The following is a 16564-nucleotide window of genomic DNA, read 5'->3' on the forward strand; positions in this document are numbered from 1 at the left end:
TTCCTGGGGTCTCCTGGGCTCCAATCCTTTCATACCACCCTTAGCTATAGCCTGTTCCCATCGTGGCAGCAGTTCAGATCAAGGCTAATTGTATCTGAATCTACAGGGTACCAATTTTCCAGCAAAGGGGTTTTAATCTAACATGCAGATCTCTTGTCTACATTCACATCACCCCAGAGACCCATAACATAGGTCATTTGTGCATACACAATCTCGGTAATAGGATGCACAACTTTAAAATGGCTAAATCTGTGGAGAAGAAGAAGAAGAAACAGCATTATTACAGGAGGAAGAAAGAAAAAGATTAGCTCCCAGGCTGAGATCCTATTTGCCAAGTTTCCACCCAGAGAATTATTCCAGTACCGAACTCTACGTTACCAAAATAACAGGTTTATACAGCAGGCACTGTGCCAGCTTTTTGGCTATAATGACAGTGTTTTCCTCTCTCATTTCTTTATTGATATCTGGAAGTTGGGTGGGTTGGGGTTTTGTTTTTTTAAGGGGGATGGTTTTTGTTGGTGTTTTGGAGGGGTTTTTTTTTTTGCATTTCAAAAGAAACAACAGGGAGGGGGAAAGGAGGTGGTGATGGAGAAGTGATTTTTAAGACCGCTCCACAAACTCCAGCAAACACTTGCTGCAGTTAAACCCCCAGCAAGTTTTAACAACCTGCTAGCCTCCAACTTCAGAGGAAACGTTGGTGCCACTATCAGACTTCAGAGGAACCCCAGGGACCCATTACTGTGGTTTGAAGATGTCCCTGCTCTTCCCTTTTAAGCAAACGCCAGAGCTTCTTGCTTCCTTGGGCTGCTGCTGCGCAATGTTCCTTTGAGGAGCTGCTTTGCAGTGACAAAATATCTGCTGACAACGAGAATACTGACTGGGTTTTAATTCTGCTTTACGTTTCCTTTGGTATGTTTTGAGCCCAAAAATCTTCAGAGTGCTGCTTTTCTTTTTACTTTATAATACAGCAACTATTTATACAGTGCCACAGAGTGATTTTGTTGCTTCTCTTCCTTTCCCCACCCCTTTCCATTTATTTCCCCCACACACACCCTATCCAAGGGGAGTGGGTTGGGAAGGCATGACACATCCTCAGTGCTGCTGCAATGAAGGGAAGCAGCGGAAGGGAAGAAACCTTAAATAAAAGAACGAGAAGATCAGCAGCGACACAAAATAGGGCAGCACTTCCTCCTTTTCCTTCTCTCTTCTCCTTCATTCCCTCCTTCTCCTTTCTCCTCCTTTTCCTTCTCTCTCCCCTTTTCCTCCTTCCTTCTCCTTTCTCCTCCTGCCCCTTCTTCTTTCTTCTCCTTTTTCTTCTCCTTCATTCCCTTCTTTCTTCTTTTTCCTTCTCCTTCCTTCTCCTCCTTTCCCTTCTTTCTTCTCCTTCATTCCCTTTTTCCTTCTCCTTTCTCCTCTTTTCCCTTCTTTCTTCTCCTTCATTCCCTTCTTTCTTCTTTCATTCTCCTCCTTTCCCTTCTTCTCCCTTCTCCTTTCTTCCCTCTTTCATTCTCCTCCTTTCCCTTCTTCTCCCTTCTCCTTTCTTCCTTTTTCTTCTCCTTTATTCCCTTCTTTTTCCTTCTCCTTCATTTCCTCCTTCTTTCTTCTCCTTCATTCCCTTCTTTCTTCTTTTACCTTCTCCCCCATTCCCTCCTTCCTTCTCCCTTTTGGTTGGTTTGTTTGCAAGCTATGAAAAGCACCACCAAAGGCGGTGATGTTGCCACAACTGCCAAGGAACCAAGCCCTCATGACGGCACTCTCTGGTAGAGGACATTCCTCTCCCATCCCAAAAGGACCAGCTGACAGCAGGAAGTCCCAGTTCAGGAAGCTATTTTCTGCAGGGATGCCTTTAACTCCACCCTTAATAAACTCCTGGAATCTGGGGCATTATTGCTCCTTCTCAAAGCTTTTTCATCATCTTTTATAATCCTGGGAAACTTCAGCACCACTGAAATTAAAATTCCATCAGCCCCAAACCCAGGAACAATTAGCCCAGCAGAGATGACTCCTGATAGTCTTTCACATATAATAACCAATATCCAATATACCTCAGCATTGTGAGGATCTCTGTAAATGAAGTGACATCTCTTGCTGGACAAAGCCTGGCAATGTTATCCTTCAGCGATAGGAATCCTAAGGGGACAACTATTCTCCCTCGTTCGAGAGCTCACTTAATTGTTCCAGTTGCTGGAAATTTTAAACACTTTCCCCAGTTGCTATGCCAAGTTGTGTTAAGCTCTTTGTCTGCCTGATATGCCAACCAAAGGCACAGGGAGATAAGGAGAGCTGAGGGAATTACACAAACCAACTCACACGGCCAGAGTTCCCTCGCCCAGCCTCCTTCCTTCAGCTCTGCCACTATTTTTACTACTTATTATTACCATCACACAGCTGACACCAGCAGCTCTTTCACCTCCACTGCCTTGGCTACAATTACATTAGGAGGGCTCTAAAATCAGGATCCTGCATTTAAGTCTTTTTGTGTTCACCTCCCTTCTAGATTGGCTTTATTTTCCACTACCCTATTGATTTCAGTATTCCAACAGCAGAGTGGGCAAGCTGAAGGACACCTCTCTGCACAGAATGGGTTGGAAGGGACCTCAAAGATCAACCAGTTCCAACCCCCTGCCATAGGTAGGGACACATCCCACTAGAACAGGTTGCTCAAGGCCTCATCCAACCTGGCTTTACACACCTCCAGGGAGGAGGCATCCACATTTTCCCTGGGCCACCTGTGCCAGTGTCTACTCACCCTCACTGGAAAGAATTTCTTCTTAATACCCAGTTGAAATCTGCCCTTCTCAAGCTTCAATCTGTTCTTTCTTGTCCTATCACACCAAGCCCTTGCAAAAAGTCTTTCCCTAGCTTTCTAGAATAGTCTACAACTACCTGAAGGGAGGTTGTAGCCATATGGGGTTGGGCTCTCCTCCCAGGCAACCAGCAACAGAAGAAGGGGACACAGTCTCAAGATGTGCCAGGAGAGGCCTAGGCTGGAGGTTAGGAGGAAGTTGTTGGCAGAGAGAGTGACTGGCATTGGAATGGGCTGCCCAGGGAGGTGGTGGAGTCACTGTGCCTGGAGGCATTCTAAAAGACAGTGGATGGGACACTTAACGCCATGGTCTGGTTGATTGGACAAGGCTGTGTGACAGGTTGAGACTGGATGATCTTGGAGGCCCCTTCCAATCTGGTTGATTCTACCATTCTTGTAGGCATTGTCACTTATTTTCCCAGATCACTTCTTAGTGGGTATAAGGGTGGGAAGAATTGGATTTCTCAAGAACAAGTTTAGCCATAAACCACTCCTCTGGAGTTTGGAGCAGCTAGAAATAGTTTCTGCTGACTCTCCTATGACTCCCAAACAGCACAACAGGTTCTCAGTAAGAACTTGCCCCTGGTCAGATGAACCCAAGCCCCCACATCATTAAGAAAAGGCATTATTTGATGACATTTATACCTAAAAGAATCTACATTCTTGCCAATATGTCATTACTGAGGAAAAAAAGACCCCAAACCTCTTTGTCCATTTCAACCATCTCTGCTGCAATCTGCCTAGACAAAAAGTTGGTGAAAGTATTTTCCAAGGTATCTCCTCCCAGGACCAAGTTACAATGCAAAGGTCAGAGCATTTAGCAAAGGGTTGCCTTTCTATAGCTCCCAGGTGCAAAGGTTGATCCATATTGGATTTCAGAAAGGCTAAATCTTCTCTGAAGAGCAGTCATAAGAATCGTTACATTTAGTCATCTGTTGGTGGTTTTGCACCTTTAAATGGACCTTTCCCATCAGATCAATGATCAGGTCATTAGAAATGTAGTCTGGAAAAAGATTGAGCTGGAATATGAACTAGAGCTGCACAGCTTGCAAGGCTTGTTGGAGCTAGGAGAAATCAGAATGTCTTCTCTGACCTTGCCCTCCACCTGCACACAGAGTTATTTACACTCATTCTGAACCCAAATGCTAGAGAAGCTGGTCCTTAGCTCATGACAACCCTCTTTTGGCTACATGGAGTTGCTAAGGAGTTTAACTTCAAGGACAAAACAAAGCAAGAGCCAGCTCTTCTCTCCTCACTTCACCTCCTGGAGGATTGTCTTTACACACCACGTGGCTCTAGCTTCATCCCAACCCTTCACTTGAACATCTATATTTGTTTGAACGTCACTGAAGTAGAAGCATCCCATTGCTTGGTGCTTTTAAACATCACTTCTGCATAAAGTCATTTTAACTCTGCAGGAAGACAAACTTCAGGACAGACCTTCAAAACAGCATGAACTTTTTATGAGGGATTGTAGTGACAGGAGGAAAGAGAATGGATTAAATCTTGCAGACAGTAGGTTTGGACTGGAGATAAGGAAGAAATTCTTTCCAGTGAAGGTGAGGAGACACTGGCACAGGTTGCCCAGGGAGGTTGCAGATGCCTCCTCCTTGAAGGTGGTCAAGGTCAGGCTGGATGAGGCCTTGAGCAAGCTGGGATGGGATTTAAAAAGGCCATGTGCAGGGTTCTACACTTTGGCCACAACAACAGCAAGCAGCACTACAGGCTGGGAACAGAATGGCTGGAGAGCAGCCAGGAAGAAAGAGATCTGGGGGTACAGGTAGATAGCTGAAGAAGAGGCAGCAGTGTGCCCAGGGGGCCAAGAGAGCCAATGGCATCCTGGCCTGGCTCAGGAGCAGTGTGGCCAGTAAGATGAGAGATTATTCTGCCCCTATGCTCAACACTGGTCAGGCCACACCTTGAATGCTATGTCCAATTCTCGGCTCTTCAAGTCAAGAGAGATGTTGTGATACTGGAAAGTGTCCAGGGAAGAGACCTCCAGGCTCACCCAGTCCAACCTAGCACCCAGCCCTGCCCAATCAACCAGACCATGGCACTAAGTGCCTCATGCAGCCTTTGCTTGAACACCTCCAGGCATGGCGACTCCACCACCTCCCTGGGCAGCCCATTCCAATGCCAATCACTCTCTCTGCCAACAACTTCCTAACAACATCCAGCCTAGACCTCCGCTGGCACAACTTGAGACTGTGTCCCCTTCTTCTGTTGCTGGTTACCTGGGAGGATAGCCCAACCCCACCTGGCTACAGCCTCCCTGCAGGCAGAAGACTCCACAACCTCTCTGGATAGCTCAAAATTATTTTTTCTCTCTCTGGTGGAACTTCCTTTGATCCAGTTCCAACTCCCAGACACTTAAGGTCTGATTTGTCCCCTCCTTAACAATTGCCTAGCCCTGGTGAAGAGCCCCACTGCATTCACTGGGGACATCCAGCCCAGAAACATCCATAGCAAGTTTTTTTTTTCCTGTGAAAACTCATCTCCTGGACCTTAAACCTATTTCATGGTAGGATGGAAGCAACCAACAGCCTCTGACATTGGCCTCCAACAGGGTGTCAGAAGCTTTGCCAGTCCAGCAGGATGGGTGTTTGCCAGCAGGAGCAGGCAGCTCAGGATGCAGCCTGTACTCTTTATGGGGGGGGGGGGGGGGGGGGGGGGGGAAGTAAAATAAGGAAATATTACTTTTAAATGCAAGTGGCAGCTTCTAAATGCCAAGAAATTCCTCTTGCCACGTGAATGCTTCCAGAATGCTGTGCTGAATTAAGTGGGTTCAGTTTGCCTTCTGATCCAGGCATACAAAGAGACAGCTTGAGAAAGAAATCCATGCAGGGGTGCAGACAGCTCTGGTCAGTGGACAATTAAAGATGGGAGGATGACCATGCCTGGCTAGCTTCAGATCCAGAGCACAAATTATGCCTGCTAGAGAATTCTATCAGCAGCATTTGCATCTTGCTAATAGAAATCCAATTACTCAGAGTGACTCTGAGCACATCACCCATTTTTTGAGCAAAATTTGCCTTACTTATTCCGCAAACGGACTTGTTTCATTTCTTTTTCTTTCATTCCCCCCCCCCCCCCCCCCCCCCACTTCACTTTTGTTCTGATGGTCCCTCTGGGAAGCAGCATCCTTCAAGGACATGTCAGAGGAGCATGCTATCCCAGCATCCCCTCGCTTTGAGGCCTAGCAGCTGAATCACCCCCAGCCCTATTTTCTTTTGCGGTGTTAGATTAGCGAGAGGGCTTATGACCTGCCATCTGTCACTGCAGTCTGCTGACTGTGAGTCTCTGCTCTCTCTGCAACATTGCTGAGGAGGTGGAAGGCTTTGGTTGGGGGGGGGAGATGGAAAAAAAGGGAGGGGGAAAAAGCCTTTTCATCCTGCTGCTGCTCCTTGCTCCAAAGCCATCCCTTCGAGCCACAGCGGGGAAGCCCAGCGGAGGATGCAGCAGCCTGGGTGTGGAAGGAGAGGTGCCCACCAAGGAGGGGTTTGTCTGGACGTGGTGACATTTGCTGTCCAGGGGCTCTGGCGGTGTGACGACAGCTCTAGTGGTACCTCCGAGGCTGCTCTCAACCTGCTGGTTGATCACACCTGCTGAAGCTTTCCCAGCCTTGCCAGGGAGAGCCAGGCAATGTGACCATGCATCTGGCTTCCTGGCAAGGAGAGGGCTGCCTCTGGCCCCACGCCAGCACAGTCCATCTCCTCCTGAAAATAGTGCACCATTTGAAGGGAAAAAAAATGCCACACACACAGCTTGCACACACCCCAAGGACAGCCTTGCCACCCATCATGGGTGGGAGACCCATGGATAGTGCCCCAGGATGAGGACCCAGCCCGCAGGGTTTGGAGAGGAGGAGTCATTGAGTTTTCTCACTTGATTTAAAGTAGTCTGGTCACAAAGCTGCTGCCCTGAAGAAAAGGAAGAACTTTTCACTGCAGCAAGGAGTCATAAGACAGCAACTCTCCTTGAAATGTGAGGGAAGGAGTGTTCCCACCTCCTGTTGGTTTGCTCAAAAAAAAATAAAATCTCTGCATAACTTTTCCAGTATTTTCCACTGAGCCTCAGTACCAGAACTTACCAGCTCCAGCCCTGCTAAAGCAGATGGGACTTGTTCAGATCAACTTATTTCTGTCTTAAAAACAAGGCAATGTACAACAAAGTGAGCAAACAGCAGATCAGTTCAGGTGTGGTATCAGACTTCTCCCCAGAGCAGTTCCTTCAACCTCCTGCAATGGTTTCTTCAGTGTCTAGCCTACAAGGAGTGGCCACTTTCTCTGCTGGGATGCACTATCAGGTCATTTTCCCCCAGCTTCTGGTGGCCACAAGCATTGCAAAAGCACAAGATGTAAGGAAGAACCAGCAGCCTCAGGATGAAAAGTCTGAGTCACCAGCAAGAGGGAACCTGCCCATGCATTGAGCCCTGCTGCTTGGGAAGGAGCAGCACTCGAAACCTGCTTCCAAACAGATCCCCTACCTTCAGACACCATTGGGGTCTGTCAGCATTGGGCTGCTCACACCTTCCTGTGCCACAGGATGGTGGAGAAAGAAAAAAGGAACCAAAGCAAAGGAGCAAGTTAAATTATTCCTCCAACCTAGCATCCCTTGGGACCATTTCAGCCCTGGCTGATTCCACTTTGGAGATCCAAGTACTCTCAGCCAGACACCAAGTCACTGGCGTCATGGAAATGAACAGGGCAGGAGGGTAAGCAACCACCTTGCCAAAACATTTCTTTATACAGAGGCCCTTCTGTATCCACAGGTAAGTATGAAAATAAGTCTTGCACGTCATGGTCAGATGCCACGTCCTGCCATCCCTTTCCAAGCAGTGATCCATCCAGCAGATGGTATTGTTGACAAAGAGCCTGTGGAACTGGCACTGCCAGTCCCGCGCTCCCCGCGGTGGTCCATGACCTCACTGCAGAGCTGTGTTCTGGATGTTGTCAGGCACATGTGGGTAGTCTGATGTTAGCAAGCAGATATTGCTAGAAATAAGTGCCTATCACCCTCTAAATGACATCAGCAGTTAAGTCCCATCAAGTGAGGGCTCCCTTGGTCCTGTATGCCTCTATCCACAGGAGCTGGTCTCTTCTCCCAGCATCAAGTGATAGAAGACAGGAAATAGCCTGAAATTGTGCCAGGGGAGGTTTAGGTTGGATATTTGCACATGTTTCTGCAAGAACATTTCCTGCAAGAGCAGTCAGGCATTGGAACAGGCTGCCCAGGGAGGTGGTGGAGTCCCTGGAGGTGTTCAAATCATATGTGGACATGGCACCTGGGGACACGGTTTAGGGGCCATGGTGGTCTTAGTTTGGCAATTAGGCTCAAGGATCTTGGAGGCCTTTTCCAACCCAAACAATTCTATGACTCTGTGCTCCTCTTCCAGAGCATTTTGTCCAGATGGAGTATGACAATTTTGACCAGGTGGACACCCAGAAATCCCCAGGGAGAGGCCCCTGTGCGCACATGGATCAGCTCAGCACATTTGGGTTTGCTGCAAGTGGTCAAGAGATGCTTGCAGCATATGTGCAGCAGACCTACCACAGCTTGAGTGCTCACTGTACATGTGTTGCGTGGGGTATGTGCACATTTTCCTGTACAAGGGAGCTCCATCAGGAGGGTGACACCTTTTATCAGAAGACAGCAGGACCCAAAGCTCCACCACAGCTCCCAAGCCAGGCAGACAATTTGTGTGCACAGACACAGCGCCGGTGTGCGCAGGCATAAAATTAACCGAGCTGCGTTCTGCCCTCCAGCAACTCTGAGCTCAGGGATGCTGCAAAAATACAATAGCACAAGAGGACAAAGGAGGAGGATGTGGGCTGGAGAATTTGGCATCAAAGCAGAAGCTGCTCAACTTCAGTTCTTCCAAGACAACCCAGCCTCCTGCGACCCAAGAAGCGCACAAGAGGTACCCAGCAGAGCTGCCACTGACCGACGCCGCTGAGAGCGATGCTGCCTAGGCCCATGCACATGCTGCAGGACTCACTCAAGTGCCTTGGACTTGCCAGTTCTGCAGCCAGAATTTCTAACACTCCTGGAATCACACCCAGGTATGTGAGCAGGCAAAGCTGCAGGCAGAACACTCAGACTTCCAGGAAGAATCTGGGCTCTTTGTCTGCCAAACACAAGGTTCATGCTAACCCTTCCACGCAGAGCGAGCTGATGACAGTTGTTGGGATGCAAGCCTGGGCAGGCAAAGGCCATTCATAGAATCATAGAATTGTATTGGCTGGAATAGACCTGTAAGATCATCAAGCCCAACCATTAACTCAGCACTGCCAGATCACTACTAGCTCATGTCCATCAGCACCACATCTCTGCAGCTTTGAAATCCCTCCAGGGATGGGGACTTCACTACTGCCCTACGTAGCCTGTTCCAGGGCCTGATAACTCTTTAGGGGAAGAAATTGTTCCTCTTGTCCATCCTAACCCTCCCCTGGTGTAACCTGGGGAAGGGGGTGGTCTTTGAGGATAAAGCTGGCTTTATTGCTCCTGGGTGCTCAAAACCCCCTAGACAACAGGGGAGGAGAAACCCGTGGAGGCAGCAGGGATGAGAAAAGTAACTTCTAGGTAGACTCAGGGTTGAAGCAGGCAGAAGCTTCTCATTGCTGTGACTGCTGGGATGATATCCATGTGTATCATAGCCCAAAAGAGAGGAAGCTGAGAGGGGACCTGATGGCTCTCTACAGCTACCTGAAAGGAGGCCTGTGTTGGCCTCTTCTCCCAACAGGGCAAGAGGTAATGGCCTCAAACTGCACAAGGGGAACTTTAGACTGGATATTAGGAAAAACTCCTTCTTTGCAAGAGCAGTCAGGCATTGAAACAAGCTGCCCAGGGAGGTGGTGGAGTTCTCATCTCTGGAGGGGTTCAAAAACCAGGAGTAGATGTGGCACTTTGAGTCATGGCCACTTGATGATCCTAGTGGTCTTTTCCAACCTTAAGGATACTATGACACGTATATATACACATAGGTAATCACCCATTCTTCCTCTACTTGAGGGCCCATTACAGCCCATGCTGGATCCTCTTTGCATCAAAACCACAGGAGAAAGCCATGCCCCAGGTTTTGCAGCATGAACCATGGAGGAGAAGCTGAGGAAGCTGGAGGTGTGCAGCCTGGAGAAGAGGGGGCTCAGGGCAGAGCTCATTGCTGGCTACAACTACCTGAAGGGAGGCTGTAGCCAGGTGGGGTTGGGCTCTGCTGCCAGGCACCCAGCAACAGAAGGGGACACAGTCTCAAGCTGAGCCAGGGGAGATCTAGGCTGGATGTTAGGAGGAAGTTGTTGTCAGAGAGAGTGATTGGCATTGGAATGGGCTGCCCAGGGAGGTAGTGGAGTCACTGTCCCTGGAGGCATTCAAGACAAGACTGCATGAGGCACTTAGTGCCATGGTCTGGTTGCTTGGCCCAGGCTGGGTGCTAGGTTGGACTGGATGAGCTTGGAGGTCTCTACCAAGCTGACTGATTTTATGCTCTTCAGATACTTATGCATCAGACATGCAGAGAAGCTCCAAAGTCATTTGGAAACATGGAAGTGTCTAAGTTAGTCTAGCTTGAGGGCTCCAGTAATTTATGCACTGAGAATTTATACAGGTCATGTACCTATTTACTTTGCTGTGCTCTAAAAAATGCACAGTTACCTTAGCAACTTTAACATTGCAAGAGAGAAGACAGCTTTCTTAAAGAGACATTGGCAAGAGTGGTCAGCCTGGCCAGCCCTGTGCTAGAGCTACATCCAGACATGTCCTTTTCTTCCCTCCCTGTCTCCCACCTCCTTCAGATCAAATATACATCTGAAGGGGCCCACAGGAAGGCTGGGGAGGGACTATTTACAAGGTCTTGTAATGACAGGATGAGGAGGAATGGGTTTGAACTAGCAGAGGGGAGGTTTAGACTAGATGTTAGGAGGAAGTTCTTTACAGTAAGGGTGGTGAGACCTTGGCACAGGTTGCCCAGGGAGGTTGTGGCTACTCCCTCCCTGGAGTTGTTCAAGACCAGGTTGGATGAGGCCTTGAGCCACCTGCTCTAGTGGGAGGTGTCCCTGCCTATGGTGTGGGGTTGGAGCTGGATGATCCTTGAGTTCCCTTCCAACTTCGACCATTCTATGATTCTGTTATTTTAACAAGGAACAACTCACCTCAGAACTCACTGACATCACCTAACAGTAAACAAAAATAAGCCCTACTGTGCACAGCAGCAAGAAATTGTCCTCAAAAAGAAAGAAAGAAAGAGAGAGAGAGATGGAATTTACTCATTTCATCATCCTGACACCTCCTGGAAGCTTAAAATAATTTTTCAATTTGTGGAAATTGCCTAGACTCTCTGAAAACATCAAGTGTGGTAGTTACACCTTGGGGGCTCCTGGATTTCAAATGGTAGAGAAGAAATCTAATACGCTGACTAGGCAATAAGCACCCAACCTCTCCACTTTGTTCTACTTTATTCTCTTCTCCAGGATTTCTCACTAGATTTGCTCATGGAGTAGTTTTTTTGGTTGTTGTTTATTTTGTTGTTTTGTGGTTTATTCCCTCCCCCACCCCCCACAGCCAAATTAAAAGAAATTAAAGGAATTAAAAGAATTGCTCTAGAAAAGCTTTTCTGGTACCCCAAATGCAGAAGTAGCTATTTGCAAAAGAAATGCCACCTCTGCCCATCACCAGAGGTCTGAGACAGTGAGAGCCTACTGACTCTGTTACCAACCTTTTGTCAGCCCTGGGAAATAAGTGAAAACCAGAGAATCCAGCAGGTTGGAAGAGACCTCCAAGCTCAGCCAGTCCAACCTAGCACCCAGCCCTGGCCAAGCAACCACACCATGGCACTAAGTGCCTCAGCCAGAGTTTGCTTCAACACCTCCAGGGACAGTGACTCCACCACCTCCCTGGGCAGCCCATTCCAATGCCAATCACTCTCTGCTAACAACTTCCTCCTAACATCCAATCTGGACCTCCCCTAGCACAGCTTGAGGCTGTGTCCCCTTCTTCTGTTGCTGGCTGCCTGGCAGCAGAGCCCAACCCCACCTGGCTACAACCTCTGTTCAGGTAGCTGCAGACAGCAATGAGGTCTGCCCTGAGCCTCCTCTTCTGCAGGCTGCACACCCCCAGCTCCTTCAGCCTCTCCTCACAGGGCTGTGCTCCAGGCCCCTCCCCAGTTTCATCTCTCTTCTCTGGACACCTTCCAGCACCTCAGCATCTCTCTTGAATTGAGGAGCCCAGGACCGGACACAACACTCAAGGTGTGGCCTGAGCAGTGCTGAGCACAGGGGCAGAAGAACCTCCCTTGTCCTGCTCCCCACACTGCTCCTGATCCGGACCAGGATGCCATTGGCTCTGCTGCCCATCTGGGCACTGCTGACTCATCTTCAGGGAAAGTGGAGGAAAAATCCAGATCAAGTCCCTCAGCTGACAGCCAGGATGGTGAAGGGCAGAGGCAGGATGTGGAGGAGAAATGGCCACTCACTTGGGGAAAACACAGGAATCGAGTGCCCAAAGCAAGTACTGAGTGATCCCAAGCACACCCAACAGCAGCACAGTTTTCAGTGTGACTTCAAAACCACAAACCTGCCACCCCAGATGATTCAATGTGCACCTTGTTAGCTACCAAACTCTTCCCTCATCTTTCCCAGCCATTGAAAGCCAAGCAAACCAATACCAGGACACACTGCAAGGCAGGCAGGGGCTGTGCTACAGGAAACAGCAATCATTTTGTTACAGATCCCTTAAGGCCTCAATCAGAAGCAGCTCAGAAATGCTGCACAGTGGCACTGCTGGAATTTTGCTCCTTCTCTTCCTTCCTACCCACATTTAAGTCACCACAAACCACAAAGCACACAATGAAATGTCTTTTCCCCAGACCTACAGAACCACCACCCAGATTTCAGTGGGAAAAATGTTCCCCTGCCAAACTGGCTCTGATTTTGCAAACCTTAGAGAGTACAAAATGGATTTTTGCTTCTTTCTTTTTTTTTTTTAAACAGCTCTAAATGTGATCTGTTTTCTGTGAGCATAGGAGGTGCCTTTTCCCTGCACACAAAGGTTGTGTGTGTTGAGCTGGGGCAGAGAGAGCAAAGAGGAGAGTTATAAACCTTTTTCATAATTTTTTTTTCCTGGGCAGACATTTTATTCCTATATTATGAGCAGAAAGTCCTTTTTTCGGCCCCTGAGATAGAGAAAAGACTTACAGAAGCAAGACACTGACTCTTCCTGATGAACTGTATGTGCCTCTAACCAAATTCTGCAGCATCGAGCTCATACAGCTATGTTTTAGATGGGCTGTGCCTGAGAATTAGAGGTAACACTGACCACAACATGGCTCTCTTGCCTTTCTGACCATCCCTTTTCCTCATAAGCATTGTACAACTTCAGGGCTTCCTCCCAGGAAAGGCTATGGGAGGAGATTTCAGAAATCACCTCTGTAAGCAGCTTGAGCAGACTCTTTTCCAAGCAATAGGGCTGAGCTGGGAATTCCTCACTCTTACCTCTTGCCCTCGTGGTCAAACACAACCAAACCTCAATGCTTTTCTGTCACTATTGCACCAGTTGTCCTAGCCACAACTTATTGCTGAGACTGGTCAGAACAGCCTCTGCAATAGTGTCTTTAGATCTTGCACCATGCTCTGCAGTCACAGGGAGGAACAGTGGCAGCAGAGCAAAGAGTGAATGCCCAGACAGAGTTACAGAATGGCTTGAGTTGGAAGGGACACTAAAGATCATCTAGTTCCAAACACCCTGCCATGGGCAGGGACACCTCCCACTAGACCAGGTTGCTCAAAGCATCATCCAACCTGGTCTTAAACACTTCCAGGAATGAGGTGTCCACAACTTCTTAGGGTAACCTGTTCCAGTGCCTCACCACCTTCACCCTAAAGAGCCTCTTCCTAACATCCAGTCTAAATCTTCCCTGCTCTAGTTTCAAGCCTGTCACCACAAGCCCTCATAAAAAGTCCCTCTCTTGCTTTTCTGTAACCCCTCTTGAGCTAATAATGTCCTTTCTTCACATCACAACCCCTTGGAAACCAAGAGAGGCTGCACAGAAGACAATACCCCACCTGGAGCACTGGAGTGTGCAGTTCTGCAGCCCCAAACACAAGGAGGACATGGAACTGTTGGAGCGAGTCCAGAGGTGGGCCACAACAATGCTGAGAGAGCTGCAGCAGCTCTGCTATGAGGACAGGCTACAAGAGCTGGGGCTCTGCAGCCTGGAGAAGAGAAGGCTTCGAGGAGACCTTATAGTGGCCTTGCAGTATCTGAAGAGGGCCTACAGGAAGGCTGAGGAGGGACTATTGACAAGGTCTTGTAATGACAGGACAAGGAGGAATGGGTTTGAACTGGCAGAGGGGAGATTCAAACTTGATTTTAGGAAAGGGTACTTTAAGTAAGGGTGGTGAGACACTGGCACAGGTTGCCCAGGGAGGTTGTGGCTGCTCCCTCCCTGGAGGTGTTCAAGGCCCGGTTGAATGAGGTATTGAGCAACCTGGTCTAGAGGAAGGTGTCTTTGCTTGTGGCGATGGGAAGGTGGAACTAGATGATCTTTAAGGTCTCTTACAACCCAAACCACGCTACATTTCTATGATCTTGCTGCTTTTGTTGACCACAGCTTTGATATCACTTCCAACCTAAACCATTCTATGATTTAATCCATATAATTTGTTGCAGGCACCTCTCTCCTCCATATCCAACTGACAGACCCATCAGCAGATCCACACCAAGGAGAAAGGTCCTAAGGTTTCTAAGCCTCTCACAAAACCAGCACTGCTACCACCTACCACAGCATCCTCCTGTCTTCCTTACCCAAGCATGAGCCTCCTATCCACCCACTGCCCTGAAGCAAGAGTTTAGGACAACGAGAGAAGGATGGGGAAAAGCAGGTTTGAAGGGAGCTGCTCTGCTCCCCATCCTCCATCCCTCATGCCTCCCCTGCAAGCTTTTCTCCATAGAAGGAAGCAATCTGCCTCCTGTGCCCAGGTACCGCAGGCAGCGTGCCACTTTGCCAACACGCTGTCAGATCCGTGCCGCGTCACAACCAGCCCCGACCACGTTAATTCAACTTGGAGCATTACACACAGAGAGCCACTAAATAAATAAATAATTAACCAAATAAAAGAGGGAAGGCAGGACAAGGCAGAGCAGATGGCTGAGGACAGATATTGCATCCCATTCTTTCTTGCACTGCAAGAGAACAGCTTCGCTCTCTGCTGTTTTTCATTGCTGCTCCCAGATCTGTGCTTTTCATCTTAGCAAGTAAATGCAGAAACTGATGTCCCAGCACCCAAAGTTCCCATGTTTTTGTGGCCCCTGCTTCAATTTCATGGCTTTCCATCCCTGTTGCAGCTCTTCAGGCCACATGGCACAATGAGGGTGCGATTGCTATGAGATAATCACACCCTTGGGGTGTTATTAAGCACAAGGCTATGCCTCGTGCCTCTCCCTCTCCAGGGATGTGATTATATCATGATAACCAAACTCCCCAGAGACACCTTATTGCAATTATGACATTTCTTTCAGGTTTATGTATGAATACATTATTCAAGGAAATGACTTTGATCACCAGAAACTTCCACTTAGTGTTCAAATACTTAAACTGGATGGTTTACTGAGATGAAGTTCCCTCCTTACAGTGTTTGACAGGGAGAGAAACAGGACTATTAATGCAAGCAGAGCTCTACCAGAACCTAATCACCAGGGTACAGAGGCACTCTCTCATTTGGGATGGCAGTTTCTCAAATAACCAAACTAAACCAAATACTCCACCCACCTTTTGGCTGCTCCAAAGCTTGGAGGCCCACTCTAGAAAATATTCTTTCTAAGGAACAGTTTAAGACAACAAGAATTAAAGATAGAGCCACTTCCTTCTGACTTCATAAGCACAAATACCTGGTGGTTCAAGGATCACAGAGAAGAAAGGAGCTCCTCTTCCTGACTTCACAAAGCTGGCTGCACTCTGAGCTGGAGTGGTCCAACCTATATAAGGCAGCAGTAGCTCACCCAAGTGTTTCCAATGACCTTTGATAGCTGTTTGTAATGACTGACCCAGGAAAAACCCTTAGTTAAATGTACCCACCTGCCTCTCTTAATTACAGACATCCCTGCAGCAGCAGGACCTGCTTGTACAGCTGGTTTTCTACTTCCATGGTGGCACAAGCAAAATCAGACCTACAGTCCTAAAGGGTTAAATAGTTGAGGGGCCAGAACTGGTTCTCCAGATTAGTGGTGGGGCAAACCCAAGGTCACACAGAAGGAAGGTCACAGGAAAGGCCAGCGCAGTGCCGCAGATGGGTAGTGTTAGCTGATAAAAGGTGTGGCCAGAAGGTCTCCAAAGCCCATAAGGATTCTTCAGGGACCAACTGAATTAAAACAGAGAAGCAGAAATAACACCTGCACCCCAATAACAATGAATATTCCCTGGAGACCTCTGGACTTAGCAAGAGGGGACTGTGTATGCGCTCCTGTGTTTGTTTGCCTGACCTTGGCTCAGTGTTTATGAAATACATATTGGTTATTGATCAGTCTCCCTGATCCTCACCAGGCTGAACCCAACAGTTAATAGCATGGGGCTGCTCTCAGAGAAACACAGAAAGCACACCCACGAAAGAAGACATACTCCAAATGCTCAACAGAAGAGATCAGAAAATGCACATCAAAACCTGGGTGGTACCATCCATAGGCTTTTTCCACTGCTCCTGTACTGCTGGGCAACTTTCGCCCTAGGAAGAGAGCAAACCGGCTGAGGGGGAGGGCAAAGCTGCTGTTCCC

The 16564-nt window shown here is 48.3% G+C and overlaps 1 long non-coding RNA gene across 2 annotated transcripts in view; it reads right to left on the reverse strand.

The window, feature by feature from the left end:
* LOC135188205 (uncharacterized) overlaps nt 1–15766 on the reverse strand; it is a 227934-nt gene extending 212168 nt beyond the window's left edge. For both annotated transcript variants that reach the window (XR_010307608.1, XR_010307609.1), the window contains exon 1: nt 15686–15766. This is a non-coding gene — a long non-coding RNA (uncharacterized LOC135188205). The remainder of the gene's footprint in view (nt 1–15685) is intronic.
* Between the last annotated feature and the right edge of the window lie 798 nt (nt 15767–16564).

Source organism: Pogoniulus pusillus, chromosome 29 (genome assembly GCF_015220805.1).
Source record: "Pogoniulus pusillus isolate bPogPus1 chromosome 29, bPogPus1.pri, whole genome shotgun sequence".
In the NCBI taxonomy this organism is placed as follows: Eukaryota; Metazoa; Chordata; class Aves; order Piciformes; family Lybiidae; genus Pogoniulus; species Pogoniulus pusillus.